We start from the raw sequence: 17,010 nt of genomic DNA, 5'->3' as shown, positions 1-17,010 counted from the left end.
TACTTATTTACATTTATATTTATTAACGTCTCAAGATAAAACATTTCACTCAAAGCTGCAAAACATTTTGTCCATTGACAATTTTTTTTTTTAATCTTTTTTTTAAATATATCTTTATTGATTTCAGAGAGAGGAAAGGAGAAGGAGAGAGAGAGGTAGAAACATCAATGATGAGAGAGTCATTGATCGGCTGCCTCCTGCACGCCCCCGACTGGGGATCAAGCCCAGAACCGGGCATGTGCCCTGACCGAGAATCGAACCCCGATCACCTGGATCCTAGGTCGACGCTAAACCTCTGAGCCACGCCCAGCCGGGCTCCATTGACAATTAGATAGACTACATTTACATTCATGAGTTTTCATATGTACCAGATCACCCACTGCCATATTAATAAACAGCTTAGGATCATATAATACAGCCAGTGTAATGTAGTGGCAATATAGCATAGGGCCTAAGAGTGTAGACCCTTGAGCCAGTGTTGATGGCTTTAGATCACAGCCCTACCACCTAATTATGAAAGTTTAGACAAGTTAATCTCTGAACTTCATTTTGTCTGTAAAAAGGAGGTTTGTAAGTGAGCTTTTGCTGCAATACAAACTAAGATCTCACTGGCATACCACAGTAAGCATTTAGTTCTCGATCAGCAGCCTGTGGGTAAGCAGGAGTATGTCTAATCTAGGATGGGTCTACGTCTCTGTTCTGTGTCTTTCATCTTTTTTGGACATACAACTACATAAGGCACTTTTTTCTCAGAGTAAAAGGCAGGATAGCAAGGGCGAAACCCAACTGCTAAAGTGCATTTCAAGGCTTTGCTTGTGTGATACCTGATGTTACTCCATTTATTCAAAGCAAGCACACAATCATAGAGCAGAAAGGTGTAAATACACCTTCCATGGATGTGTGGTAGGGAAAGGGAGGAGTGATCCTATCTACCACAGTGGGTAGTATTAGTACCTATCTAATAGAGTTGCTGTTAGCTTAATATATGTAAAGAGCTTAGAATAGTGCCTGGCACACAGTAAATGCTCAATAAATATTGTTAGGCATACTCTTATGCAGAAACTTACACAAAAGTTAGGCATTAAAATACGTATTTGACAAATATGTCATTTCATTGAAGCTAAACAGACATGTTTATATTTGATTAAAAACTAAGTCTTTTTTTTTAATTGTATATTAGATGAACAAGAATATATGTCTTTCAGAATGGCCAGGCAGCTTCTGGGATAGAATGGTTACTGCCTCAATTATTTGACTGTTAGTAAAATCATAAACTACTAAAGATCATGAAGTCCTATCATCTCAATTTATAGATAATAAATTGAGCCAAGAATGGTGAGATATCTAAATCAAAGAGAAAGAGCTAGATGGATGGAGAAATGATAAATAAGTAGTTAAATTTAAAATAGGAACACACCCAGCTGGAGTGACTCAGTGGAGCATCATCCCATGCACCGAAAGGTTGCTGGTTCGATTCCCAGCCAGGGCACATACCTGGGTTGCAGGTTCAATTCCCGGTCTGGGCACGTACAGAAGGCAACCAGTGTTTCTCTCTCAAATCAATGCTTCTCTCTCTCCCTCTGTCTCCTTTCTCTCTCGCCCTTTCTTTCCCTCTCTCTAAGCATGCCCTTGGGTGAGAATTTAAAAGGAAAAAAGGAAATGCAAGGAAGCAAATTGAGATCTCTAGAATTCTAATTGAGAACTCTTCCCCCTGTATCACACAGTCCAGGTGTTGTTTCCTACAGCTTTTCTAAATGCTATCTATCATTTTTTTCTTTCAATGAACCTTAAAAGAAGAAATAATCTTAAGAATCTATTAAAATAATATTTTGAACTATTCCTTCAATTGAGAAGAATTATGTTATTATAGAATAGGGTTTACTTACAATGTAAGAAAAACAAAACAGACAACATCCTTACAGAAGCCTTTGCTTATCCATTTTTCTAATATTCATTGAGTACTTATTATCTGTGGGGCACTGCACATACAGCAGCAAAAAGAAAGAAATTTCTAGTCTTATGAGCATGCGTTATATGGGTGAGATGAGCAATAAAGGAATAAATGAATATGTAGTATATTCCACAATCCCTTATCTGTAATTCCAAATCAAAATACTCTGAAACTGAAAGTTTTTGCCACTCATAATGGTAAAACCTAATCTTAAACTCATTTAGCTATAAAATGGTGAGACTATTTATTCTTTTTAAGTATCAATTAAAATGCATATATGTTTTTCTGTAGAGATACTAACATTTCAGGATACTGTCCCAGATCTCTCAAATGGGGAGGTGATACATGTTACATAATTAGAGTACATTTATCATATTACCTTTAATCACTCAAATACTACTGAATTCCAAAACACAGCTGGCCCCATAGGGATTGTGTTGGGCTGTATAACATCTAGAAAATATGAATACTATGAATGGACATGAAGCAGGTATGGGTCTAGAGATTGAGGGCCAGTAGGGGTGAGTGTTGGACGGTAGAGAAGTTGTTTAGCTAGAATAGTAAGAGAAGACCACCTTGGGAGGTGACATTTGAGCAGATTCCGAAATCTGCATGGAACTCTCAATGGAAAAGAGAGTGTTTCAGTCATTGGGAAGAGGTGTGTGCCTATCTAGAAAAAAGTGTCCTAGTCTTAGGGAAGACCAAAGTCAAAGACCTAATCCAAAAGTGTGCTTAGCATATCTAAAGAAGAACAAGGCTCCTGGAGCTGTGGGATACCAAGCAGGAGAGAGTAATCAGATAGGCTGTCAGTGTAACCAGGGGCCCAGTCATCTGAGGCAAGATAAGACCTTTGAATTTTATCTTAAATGTTATGGGATATCTTTGAAGGGTTTTGACCAAGGGTGTGTCTAAAATCCAGTTTTCTTTTTAAAAATTTCAATCTGTTGCTCTGCAGATAATAAAAATATCACTCTTTTGCTGTGTTGCTGTAGTTAAGGATTGGGAAAAATAAATGATTATGACTCTGGATGAAATTCAGAAATGTAATGGTAACTGGTCACTTTTAATAAAATGATGATCATACTTTAATAAAATAATCTCTTAGACATCCATTGAACAAGTGCCATATTTTGAATTAGTAATCTAAATAATAAACTATCATGTTGGTTGTTTTTTGTTCTAGATTTTTCTCTAAGCATTAGGGCTGAGAAATTAGCTTGGGCATGGTAATGCTTCTCCCAGTTTCCCTTCCAGGTAGACAACTAAAGGAAAGAACCCTGAACTTGGAGTAATAACTGGTTTCTCACGCTGGCTCTGCCACTAATTGGTTGTAACGTTGGTTAAGTTGTTTAACCTCTCTGGATTTCGGTTTCCTATCGTAAAATATGGGGATTGAATCATCTGACTGATATAGCTCTTTTGTGCCTGTAGTCATAAATGTAGCAAGTCCTGTAAATAGACTAAAATTCTATGATTTTTAATGAGACCTCATAAAATCTCAAAATGTCCTTAAATATGAAACTAAAGAAATATAAAATAACTGGCTCTCTGTTCAAAATTGGTTAATTCATCCTTATTCCCTTTTTAACAGGACCAAGGACATAAACCACCAGAAGCCAACAGCACAGAATATTTTCCTTCATCAAGAATTGTGATACTTCTCTAATTCCATCAAATATAAAGGAATGACTGCCTTGACAGATGGCCACAGAGGATGTCAACAATTTTTTGGAGGCAAGCAATGAAATATTGATGCTTTGAGTTTTCTATTAAGTATGTAGAAATAAGTAGAATTATGTTTTAATGAAAATGTTAAAAGTGTTCTTTAATATAGTAATTTATATAAGTATAGCTAAGCTATTTCTCCCCTCCTGTTTTTTCCCCTGAGCATTGTTGCATGTCAAAAATTACATTGCGCTAAGCTGCTTTTGCCCTTACATGGTATAGGGATACATTACATTCCTAAATGCAAAATAAAAATTTTAATAACAGAAATTAAGTTCCCATGTTTGAAAACAGGGCTCTTCATATCTATCTTGGACACACATAGAACTACAAATACTAAATAGTTCAGGAAGTTAGAATTATTTTCTATTTATTTTAAAATTATCCATACCGTTTATGAATTTTTGTTTCAATTCATGCATTTTTCTTACTTATTTTTAAATATTCTAAAGTGTTTCAAACCTCTTGAGAAGTCATCCCTTTACATTCCTCATAGCTTTATATTTTGTGAGAAGTCTACATCAAAAGATCCAATTGAATTTTTAGTTACTTGCACAAGCTACTTACTTTTCCTGGGGGAGGGGGAAGGGACAGTCAACCAAGGATTGTGGACCACAGTGTCATTTTCAAAATTGAAATTAATTACCTTACCCTTTAAAGGGAAAGTTTGCCTGGAGATAAATTGACTGATTTAGAAAATGAATAAATAAATAAATATAAGGAATCTGCATTCTCCACCTTCATGGAAAAAAAAAAAAAAAAAGACTTAAGTAGATGAATATAAAGTGAAATAAAGTAAACTCATAAAAATTTAAGTTGAATGCACTAAAATTGAATTTTTCAAAGCATTTTTTACCAACAGAGAAACTAAAGATTTGCTCAGAATTTTTTATTTAATGCTATTTCTACTCAGAGGCCTAAGGTTATCCAGCAAAAGCGTCTGCTTTTTAAGTTGAACTTAGAGGAACGCTTTCTAAGTAAAGGAGACCATAAATGTTTAAAAAGCCCAGTGTAGAGCTTCTGAGTTTCTTTCAGTAACTAGAGTCAAAATTAATTCTTGCTTTTCTGTTGGGGAAAATTTCATCTAATTACATTCAAATTATTCTGCAACTTTTTGGACAGCAAATCCTGATCACCAAAGAAAAGAGAGAGCAGCTGTGTTGCCCTTGCCTCATAGTTATAAGAATAGCATTATTGTGCAGTCACTGGGCTTTATAGAACCATAAGTAGTTACCCACTGGCTGCCTTCTGGCAAAACACACCTAACCTTTCTGAACTGCTGATGATTTATGCTTTCTGTTTGTAAGGATGGATCTTTAAAAAAAAGATTCTGCTTTCTTATCTAAAACTTCTTTTCTCAGAATTACACTTTAATCATGATTTAAATCTTTTCTTAGTTTAAACAATCCACTTAACTATTTAAAAAGTACTTTAAATTGACCATTGCTAAATTAGTAGTAGTAGTTCCCATAAACAGTGCTACTCCATAAGCAACCCATTGTCAAATTTCTCTCTCTAATAGTCCCTTTTCTAACTCATCTACATATCACATCTTATTTTTATCTTGTTATTCTTTAATCACAGCAACATATCTTGTGTCAGATGGCTCTAATTTATATTTCTTCCACATTAAAAACTAGCCCTTTGTTCTCTTTTAATTGCATTCTATTTTTGCCCATGTCATTAATATGCCACAGATATTTATAGTTCTAATCAGAAGTGCTGTTTCATTTATTTCTCATATTTTAAGGTTTATTTATAAATTATCATTGTAAAAAATTTTTGTAATTAAAAAGGTAATTAGAACACAGCGCATATGACTTAATAGGTATGACAAATTCATAGAACAGTTAAGACTGACTGATTAACCCTGTGCCAGACCCACCAGCTGTGTGACCTTGGGCAAATTATTGATTCTCTTTTCACTTTAATTTGTACATCTTTTATAATTGGATGGTAATAATAATATACTTGTAAGGATTAAATGGGATAGATGATAACATTAGTAAAAGGCTTAGATATTTAGCACTCACCCAGCACATAATTCAATAAATAGGTGATGTAGTTATCCTACGTTTTGCAAAATGATTGAAGCAGGCTTCCTTATAGTAAGCTCAACTCTTACAAAATAAGTAATGGCTTTGTCCATTATAGTCATCCAATTGTTTTTACATTATTGTGTCTGTTGTACTGCTACTAAATTTTGTTCTCATTGAAGTTTCCCATCAAGCAGTTTAAAGTTTATGTGAAACTTGTGAAAATGCAATTTATGCAGAAATCATGGTTAAAAAACATAGTTTTTTTAAAAAATGGTTGTTAACCTTTGAGTTTCATGAAAACTATATACAGTCCAAATTTTTGCAAGAAATTCTACTTGAGTGTCCATGGACTTACTACCTGTTCTAAAATTTTAACTTTTTATCAACCACTATTATTGATAAATATTCCATGTGCAAAGCAGAGAGAGTTGAAGAATTTTCTTCTTGGGATTAAATATCTTTTATGTATACATTGATCAGATGTTTATTTAGTATGAGAAACTGATTTGATGTTTCCACTAGAAAAATAAAAGTAAACAGGCAATTTGGTTCTCTCGGTTAGTTTCCTAGGTCTGCTGTAATAAATTATCAAAAACTGGGCAGTATGAATTAACAATAATTTATTCTCCCAGAGTTCTTAAGTCTAGAAGTCCAAAATCAAGTTGTCCGAAGGGCCCATGCTCTTTTGAAGGCTCTATGGCAGAATCTGTTCCATGCCTTTCTCTTAGCTTCTGGTGTTCCTGGCAGTCCTTGGCTTGTAGACTCATCACTTCAGTCTCTGCCTCCCTCATCACATAGTTTTCTCCCTAGTGTGTCTTTGTCTCTTCTCTTCTTGTAAGAACAGGGTCATATTGGATTAGGGTCCACCCTAACTCATCTTAACTGAATTATATCTGCAAAGACCCTATTTACAAATAAGGTCACATTCATAGGTGTCAAAGGTTAGGATTTGAAGTATGGGGGGCGGGCACAATTCAACCAACTATCTTTTCTATATCTATACAGATAAGTTTAGCTATATATTTTAACTGAGACTAAAGTTAGGAAAGAAAAAATAATTTTAAAAATAGAATTATCTTCTCCTAGAACAATGGTTGTTTTACTTGTGACAAGACATGATCTATGAGTAGATGTACATGTTTTGCTTATAATGATTTGGCAGTACCATTTCTTGAACACAGTTTCTTGATAATACTTTTTCCCTTTGACTGAATAGCTCTACTTTTAAAAATTATAGAATAATAGCTATCATTGTATTTGTTTGTTTACTTGATTTCACAGTTCAAATAATAGGATTGCAGTTTTATGGTCACAGACATGTGTCCATATTACATATATCAACAAGTGTGATGCCCTAAAGACATTAGAGATGGTAAACAGAGATAGAAACTAGAGAGTTTGAAATGCTGAAAAGTGGAAATAAATGTTTTTTCAATAAATTGAAGGACTTAAGGCTTTGGTTTATATTTTTATCTAGTTTTCCAAGTGGATGTTGAAACCTTAAGGAAAAAAACCATAAAGTACATGGTTAAATGAACAGTTGACTATGCATTTTGAGATTGGGATTTGGTTTTCTAAACTATGGGTCAGATTACTAGAGTAGTGGTTTTCCACCCTGACTATGCTTTAGCACAGCCAGAGAAGCTTTTTAAAACAGATATTTTGGCCCTGTCTGTTTGGCCCTTGGCCCTGTCTCTTTGGCCCTTTAGTTAATCTCAATTGTTTCAATTACAGTCTCTGTGACTTTGAGCATTATTGATTCCTCAGAATCAGATTCTTGAGAAATGGAGATGATACAGTATTAGTGGACTTTTATATAATGTCTCACAGAAATTGGAAGTAAAACATAATATAGACTTAGAGATGTGCTGGTCTAATTAGGAAAACTTTGAGTGAAAAACAAGGGATTTGAGGAGATAAATATGCAAATTAAGCAATAAGGACTTTATAGTATTAAGAACATCAATAACGACAAAGTAAATACCCTGTATTACTGGTAAAAATACTTGGGGGAATTGTTAGGAAATGATACTTTTGCTTCAAATGTCTATATTCCAAGGCCCAGGGTATATCTGAAACTAGAGTAGACTGATTTCTTAGATGGGGAATTTAACATCAATAGAAAATTCCCAGTGAGACTGAGTAACCATTTCCTAAGAGTGTGACAGTGATAGTTATGATGGTGACCAGAGATAGGACAGGGTTAGCTTACAGAATGCTTATGAATTGGAAAAGTTGGATCGTTTCCAACTCTAATATGCTGGGTTTATAAATAATTGACAGTCCTTTCTTAGCATTTATTTATTCATCTATATATTTTGAAAACTGTTATGTGCCATACTGGAAGATAAAATTTATGGGTATGAAGAAAAATAGAATACCCTAAATGACATAATTGTATTTCACTTATACACATGTTGGCTATTTCTGTTACTATTTAGGAGCTAACATAAATGAAATAGGAATTCAATATAGTTAAATGTTCAGAAAGAAATTGCATTAGAAAAGCTGTTATCTTGATCAGGATTTTTAGGAGAAACTTCTTGGAAACTATGTAATATGCAATATATTGTATCTCAGATTACTCTACTGTAGGGTAAGACTCAGGTCCTAACATTAATTTCTGTCATTGTTCCTTGCCTGCATGCTCTTTTACTGAGCATGCAACTGATGAAGTTACTTCTGATGCTACTATTATTGCTTATTAATAGCCAGAATCTTGGAGAGAGAGGCCAGTTTCCTGGAAGAAAAACTGCTGAGGATAGAGAAGCAGTATCCATAAGAGAAAGGCTAAGTATAATGGGCCTTAGAGGGTAGGACTTGATTGATTTCAGAGCCCCAGAGGAAGTGAAGGGAAAGGAATTTCTAGAGAAGACTGTCTAGTCCTGATTTTAAAGAAGCAAAATGAAAACAGCAATAATTACTTTCTCTTTTCTCCTATATATTCCTAAATCAATGTAAAGATTAAAAAAAAAGTTTTAAGGTAAAATTGAGCTACCTTATTTAACTTTACTTCCTTTACTCTAGAATTTTACTGCTTTTTGTTTTACTGGGTTTTAGCAAGTCACTCCCGTTTTTGAAATGTTTTGACTCTATAATAGAATTCAGCATGTTATACTGTCCATGAGTGAACAGGGACCAGAGAAATGAATATATGTTGGATCAAACTGTCAGCATATTACTGGTCTGGTTCTTCAGAAGTAAAGTGTTTGTGTTAGGCTTTGCTTCTGAATTATGAAAGCAATACATATTCATGGTTTTTAAAATAAGAAACATAATGTAGAAAAGTATAAAAGTAAAATTTGAAACTATCCTCTTTCTGCTTCCCACAAGTAACTGCAAGTAACTGTTTTTAAATTTAGTTTAACTTTTCCCATCACCTTTTATCCCCTCTATGCCCTCTACCAACCCCACCCACCCCCCTCTACTTCCACAATCACCACACTGTTGTCCATGTCCATGAGTTCTCTCTTTTTTTTTTGCTCAATCCCTCCATCCCCCAACATCCCTCCCCCAGAGCTGTCTGCCTGCTCTCTATGTATAAGACTGTCTCTATTTTGCTTGTCAATTTTTTTAATTTCAGAAATCTTCTATCCAAATACAAGTGATACACACATATACATACTTACATATATGCATATACTTCCAATTTTTTTTTTACATAAATGCAACAGATCCATTGTTCTTTGCTAGTGGCCTTTCTGCTGTTTGTCTCTTTATTATTGATTTGTAAGAGCTCTTTGTAGACTAATAAAATGTGCCTTTTTTCATGTGTTTCAAATATTTTTTCTGTAGTTTAATTTGCCCTTCAAGTTGATTTATGGTAGTTTCTTTTTCCCATACTGAAATTTTTAAGTTTGGGTTAGTCAGATTATCAGTCTTTTCTGTTATGGTTTCTGGAATTTATGTCCAAGAGGATAAAATATATAACACCATTTTTCTTCCCCGCCATTATGGCTTAATTTTTGTTAAAAGACTTTATTTTATTACAGAAGTTTTAGGTTCACAGCAAAATTAAGAAGGTACAAAAATTTCCCGTAGAATCCCTGGCCCCAAACGTGCATAGCCTCCCCCATGATCAATATCCCCACCACAGGAGTGCATTTGTTACAGTTGATAAACCTACACTGACACATCACCATCTAGAATCTACACTTTACATTTTGAGTTCACTGTTAGTGTCATATATTTTATGGGTTTGGACAAATGTAAAATGACATGTATCCACTATAATATTCTACACAGTAGTTTCATTATCTTAAAAATCCTCTATACTCTGCCTTTTCACACCCCACCCCCAGTTTTTAATAATTAAAATTTTTGATATTTAAATCACCTGGAATCTTGTTAGTATCCTAGTAACTTTCACTGAATTATCTTTCCTTAAAATGCCACCTTCTATTTTAAAAACTTATGTATAAGGTAGTGTATTCAGGATTCTCCATTATATAAATTTCTTTCTATTCCTTTTGTAGAACGAAACTCTTTAATTATGTTTTTATAATGTTTTTATGTTTTCATGTTTTTATGTTGTTTTTATAGTATTTTTAATATCTACAAGGACTGGTTCCCTCTTACTCCTTTTTTTCAAATTATTCCTAGATAATGACATGCTTTTTATCAGATGAACTTTGTTATTGTCTTTTAAGTTCTCAATAAAAAAATCCTATTGGTATTTTAATTAGAATCTTATTAGAATAATAGATCAGGCAGAAAAAGGAGTCTTTATCATATTGATTATATCTGTCCTGAAAGCAAATTAACATATCTTGCAGATATCTAGATTTGTTTATTCTGAGTTAATTTATTTTGTGTGTGTGTGTTTTATATTAAATAGGCTTGTTTCTAGTTTTTATTTTCTAATTGGGCATGGCTTAGATATAGGAAAACCATTTATTTCCATATACTAATTATATAACTAGCTACCTTTCTAAATTCTTTTCTTAGTTTTTCCATTGATTTGCATACCTTCTACTTCTTTCACCTATCTAATTAACTAGTATATACAGAACAATATCAATATAATTGTTTTTAACCTTTTTTTGTCTCACAAATACTTTTACCACCATAGATATGACAAATAACTCTCATAACTCTGATTAAAGGAAAAATAGGTGTTTGCAAATTTAAAAATATTTTAAAAGTGAAACAAAGCTGAATGACTAGTCGAATGCCTAGAATGAATTCTATGAAACCAATTTTCTGATGACAGAATTTAACTGTCTTTTTTCTGTGGCTACTTTAAAATTTGCTTTTTATCCTTGATCTTCAGAAATTTAACATGATGTGCCTAGATTATGTTTCCTTGTATATTTCCTTCTAGATTTTTGCTTAGCTTGAATCTATAGGTTGATGTTTTCCACCAAACATTGAGAATTTCTCCCATTAAGTTTTTCAAATATATTTTCTTGCCTCATTTCCTCTCTTCTTTCTGGGACTTAAAATATGTGTATGATAGATTGCTCAATATTGTTCCATGGGTATGTGAGTCACTGAGACTGGATATTTTTTGTAATATTTACTATCTGTTCTTCAGAAATTTATATTCACCTGTCTTCAAGTTCTTTGGTTGGTTTCCCTGTCGTCTCCCATATGCTGTTAAGCTCATCCAGTGAATTTTTCCTTTTGATATTACATTTTTCACTTCTCTGATTTCAGTTCAATCCTTTTATAAAAATTTTTTATTGTAGTTATGTATACACATAACATCATTTTAACTATTTTAAGTATACCAATCGAATTCTGTTTTATTGTTTTCATTTTTCTGCTAAGAGCCTCTGTGTGCATTCATTATGATAATATTTTACTTGTTTTTGATAATATTTATAGTAGCTGCCTGAAAGTACTTGTCTGAGTCATCTCAAAGTCTGTTCTATTGGCTGCTTTTTCTATGAACATTGGGTCACATTTTCCTGTTTACATCTTGAAATGTTTTATTATATACTGCATAGATGATATATTTCAGAGACACTGGATTCTGTTATCTTCCTCTAAAGAGCACTGACTTTTTTTTATAACAGTTAAATCACTGGCTGCTTGTCTTTAATGAGGGTTTGGTTTTATGTTTTGTAAGAATGAGTATCTTTTGGTTTTTCCCTTAATCCCTGGGTGACTCTCTTAGTACTGGGATATAATCTTTGCTACTAAAATGTATCCCTTCAAGGATTTATGTGGGAAGCCTGAGTTGTTCACCAAGCTGCTTTAATTTGATGTGATTCAAACTCCAAACTCTGTCTCATTCAGTGGGCAGCAGCAGAAATCCTTGTTTCAGCCTTCAGTCTTTTACTTTCCACTGGGTTCTTTGGAGTCTTCCCCATGCATGCACAGTTCAGGAGTCAGCCCAAGTGGAAGTATATATGCAGTATTTTAATACCCTTTCTGCTCTACTTTCTGAAATCCACCTCTCCCAACCCTCAATTATCGATAAGCCATTCTTTCAACCCTGCACAATGGCCTCTGATACCTCAAGCCAGTAAGTTTGGCCTTCTGCTTTGTTTTAGCCATTCCCACTACTTTTTACCTCAAGGGATAAGCCATATAAATGGAGATCTTGCCCAGCTATGTTCTCTTCTTTGAAGGGTTAAATTCTCTCCCCATTTCTATTACTTTTGTTCACTCTCCATTGTGTCTTTAAATAGTTGTTTTTATTTGTTTGTATTAGTATTTTCCAGTTTATAATTGCTATCAGTGAGATAGCAAGTCTGATTGAAGATACTCCATCATTACCAGAATTAATTCCTGAGTTGTTGTTTTTTTAACTTTCATATTTACCATTCAAGTATATTATGTCACTTCATGACCAATTTAGTCACTTAGACCTAGATTGGATTCCTGGCTCTGTCATTTATTATAATGTTACTTCAAATTTCTGAACTTTAGTGTCCTTTTATGTAAAATGCAAATGATCATATATACCTTAATAGGTTGGTTGCTTTTGAATATCAAATGTGAAATTATGTGTAAAATGTGGCACAGGGCCTAGAAATTTCTTGCCCCTCATAAATATTGCTACCTTTATTTACCATAATTATTCTATAATTTGGAAGGTCAACTATAACTATATGGAACAACTTACCCAAGATCTTACTGGTAGGTAACAGAAATACAAATTAATTGAATCAATTCTGCAATTATGTTTCCCAGAGATTCCAGTTCTAGTATTATCCCATATGAGGAAAACCTGATGGTGTGAGGTGATTCAAAGGAGGAACAGCTAAACAAGAATTACTAATAGGAAGGCTGCACTGCCATGGTTCTGGGTGATATCTTTTTTTCTTCTTTAAGCACTTAAGAGCCAGACAACTGACTGGTGATGGAAGATACTACTGTAGCATTTTTTTTCCTATCAGAGAAGAATGAGTAGTCAAGTTTCCAATTTTAGAACCAGAAAGATTATTCAGTGAAAATACCAGTGAAATAAGTAGTATTGGTATATATGGTCAGGAAAGAGTATAATAAAACATATAGCACTACGTAATGAAATAGTCTCGCCTCAGGGTTTACTTATAACTCAGAAATGAATGATTTTTACCCTAGGCAAACATGTAATTTCGGAAACTTGTTATTGAATGAGCTTTTCTGTGAATAGTTAACATCAGTGTTTGTTCTGTCTGCTGGAATCATTGTATGGATGTGTGTGTTCTTTTGTGTTACATTGAATCAATGCTTAAGATTTTGTGTGTGGTTTTCAAAAACATTTTACCATAGTGGAAACAATTTAATGCTAAAGATAAAAAGGGAAACTAGTTGAGGTTGCATCAGCTCTCTCTGTCTGGTAAGCATCATTACAGTTACTATTCACATTTATGCCTGTTCAAATAGAAAGCCATCAGTCATGTAAACTTAGGGCCAGATTTTGATCTCTGATGGTGTAGCATGAATTGCCATGTATCTTTTATCCACCAAGAAAAAAAAAATGCTCAGTAACATCTGAGATTAAAATCTGTCTTTTCAAATTGATTTTATTTTTATCCAGACTAAGAAGCAAAATGCAGTTTCAGAAGAGGAAATAAAAAAATTCCTGTGAGGATGTAGTTTCTTTTATTACATATATATTTTGAAGAATCAAGTTTTCATATATTTCTGTAATCACAATAATGGCTCTGAGAGAAAATAGAAAAATTATTATTTATCCCTTTAAAATGGAAATTTTATATTCTTGTGTAATCATATGCACTAACCTGCATTTTAGGGGAAGGCCATATTATCAAAAGAGCATTATGTAAGTTTATAATATGTGAAAAAGCAAACAAAAGCTATTTATATAGAACATGAGATTTATCAGAATAGGTTTTATAATTGTTTCCATGAAAATATGAAAATTTTGTTAAAACATACCAATAAAATAAAATATTTAAAATAATAAAATTGTCTCGCATTTATTTTTTTAATTATAAGGTAATTTTACAGAAGATTTGAAGATTTAAATCTTCATTTTCACTTTTTTCAGCCAAGGAAATTTCACTCAATTCATGCAGAGTGTAATTTTTGAACAGTGTTTATTAAGAATTTTTTATGAGCAAAGCACTATGGTAGGTATTTTTAGGGAATACAAAAACATGAATCTGGTACCACCCTGCCTCTAAGATGTGTGTAGCTTGGTAGGGCACAAAAGCACATAGGTCACATATGGTTATAAATAGAGTAGGGGAATTTCCACAGTATGGTTCTCAATAGTTAGCTCTCAGAGAGCAATGTTGGTCTTTCCCATTTTTTATTGCATTTCAGAATTACAAGTGATTTTTAAGCAAGGTAGCTAGCATAGTGCCTGGAGCATAATAAGTGTTCAATAAACATTTTTTTAAAAAGATGAATATTCTCTAATGCTTGGAGTTAGAGAGAAGGCTAGATAGATGTTGTGTGAGTCTCTGCATGTGTGTTAACTATCTGTAGTTAAACCAGTTATTTTAGAGTTAGACTGATTTTATCTGGATTTTGCCATCTTTGTGACCTTGGGCAAATTATTTTTTTTCAACTCTATTCATCTGTCAAATATAGTGACAATATCTGTGTCATAGGTTTGTTGTGAAGAGTGAGTGAGATAATGTATGTCGGGCCTGTATTATGGTGGCTATAATAGTTTAGGTTAGAAAAAAATGTTACAATTATTGTTCTCATTATCTTTACTAATTAATAAAGAATGGGTGAAAGTACCTTGTTATGAAACAGAAGTCGTTAAGCCATGACATTGACTGGGCATCTGATTAAGTACAGAATTTTTATTCCAAATAAGTAGTTCTTTATTTAATCTATATTATTTGATTTTTTAATTAAGGGAAAATGTCATGAGCTATAAATAAAATAAATTTATTATTTAATTTTTTTACCTAGTTATTTTGTCTTTGCAGAATGAAAGCTCAAATAATCACTCAGGAATTATTATTTACTCTTTCATTTATTGATTTAGCCATTCCATAAGTACTGACTGAGCATAACTGTTTTCCAGGCATTGTGGCAGGCACTAGCAATAGAGCTGCAAGCAAGGCTGACCAACTCCCTGCCTTCAAGAAGTTTATATTTAATGGGAGTCCTAGTTCATTGTTCAGACCTGGATTTGCAAGCCCACCCTCCAGAGGTGGTTCACAGATGGTGAACAGTGTCCCAGACACTGTTTGAGATTTAAGGAACAGGGATCACATGAATGGGGGGTTCTTTTCTTGACTCCATGAATCATAATAATGCCAGGCAGCATCAGGCTTGAAAAGTTACATTATTAGCCCACATTCCTGACAGTTATATGTAATTGTTCTCTGTCGTTTTAAAGGAAAGTTGTATTTTCCAGTTCGCTTTACCAAATTATGAGGGCTTAAGTACAAATGAATAGCAAAAGTTAAGTAAGAAAAGGACATGATCACAATTGAATCTAACTCTACTATTAGAGTTCTATTAGTTCTATTATCTGGGCAGCTTTAAGTAAAAATAATTCAATTCTCTCTGTCTTTTGAGTATTAGAAAACCTTGGGCCTTGGACTGGTACTATCTTGACGGCTACTTTCTGTTTGGAATTTTTCTTCTATCTTCCCCGCCATTAATCACCATATTGCTAACTGTTGTGAAAGAACTTGGTTGATGAAAACATTCTACTAAATCCCAGAAAAGGCTGTAGATCCTTCCCTTCTCCACTTTTGTTTATTGTTTGAATGAGACAGAACTATTTTCAAAGAGACTAAGCATTTGCAGTTTGTTTCGAGTTTAAGTTCTTACCAATAGGAGGATGGGAACAAGTATGCTTGTCCTTTTAGCTCAGCTGTAAAGTGCAGATGATAACACTCACCTGACTGTTAGGTGATTTAGATTTTTAAGAGCTTTGTTATAGTTAGCTATTGTTTTTATGGCAAGAGATAATGATTAATTATAGCAACTACTATTAATTAAGCATTTTTTAAGTTCCATATGCTTCACATAGATTATTGGTAGTCCTCACAGTAACTCTACATGATAGGAATCATTATTTCCTAATTATATATAAAAGAATATGATCCCAATAACATTAACTGGCTTTCCCACAGACATTTGAATGAGTCAGTTGCAGAACCAGAATTCAAACCCGTGTTTGTCTGGCTCTGAATCCAGTGCTCATTGTCCCACATTGCCTCTCATCGGAGTCTAACACAGAGAAATGGAGTGAGTGCATATGCAGCCTGCGATGCCCTCTCACAGATTTACTCTTTTCCCTTTTTTTTTAATTCATGTATTATATGCACATCTTAAATCAAATAGTATTGAGTGTGCCCTCCCTAGGAATCTACTGAGAGATAGCTTCTTTAATTTTTAACTGCTTTAGATTTTAATTATGTTTAACTATTCCCAGTTTTTAGTCACCTATTTGTAAATAATATGTTTTACTGCTATATTTAGGTTTACCAGTATTAGACATCATTTATAGATAGAAATTAGAATTAATCTATTATCACAGATGACTTAACTCACTTGTAGCTCTCTGTCTACCCATCCTGCCAATATAGTTTTTAAAAAATTAATGTTTACCTTACTGATATTATGTAAATATTGCTCACTGCAAAACCAAGTGGTATACTATAGTTACATTTTCTTTCTTGTACAGTACTTTTTATTGACTGGAGTTTTTCTCTCATTTTCTGTTGTGAGCTTTTTATAATTAGAAAGAAATTTTCTTTCCACCTATACTTTTTTATATTTCTGTCATTATTCTTTGAAACCATGGTTGGTATAAATGTTAACTTTTATCCAGTTTGTTTCTTTATTAAACTTTGCATCAGGTTTTTTTTCTCTAACCTCACCCAAGGATATGTTTTATTGATTTTTTTTTTAGAGAGA

The 17,010-nt window shown here is 33.3% G+C and overlaps 1 protein-coding gene across 8 annotated transcripts in view; it reads left to right on the top strand.

Annotated features, from left to right (window-relative positions):
• MBD5 (methyl-CpG binding domain protein 5) overlaps positions 1 to 17,010 on the top strand; it is a 322,424-nt gene that overhangs the window by 159,310 nt on the left and 146,104 nt on the right. For all 8 annotated transcript variants that reach the window (XM_081142057.1, XM_081142058.1, XM_081142055.1 and 5 more), the window contains exon 3: positions 3,543 to 3,685. The gene's annotated coding sequence lies outside the window, so the exon portion shown is untranslated. The remainder of the gene's footprint in view (positions 1 to 3,542; positions 3,686 to 17,010) is intronic.

Source organism: Miniopterus schreibersii (genome assembly GCF_964146895.1).
Source record: "Miniopterus schreibersii genome assembly, chromosome: 7".
Classification (NCBI taxonomy): Eukaryota; Metazoa; Chordata; class Mammalia; order Chiroptera; family Miniopteridae; genus Miniopterus; species Miniopterus schreibersii.
This window is presented reverse-complemented; position numbering and strand designations above follow the sequence as displayed.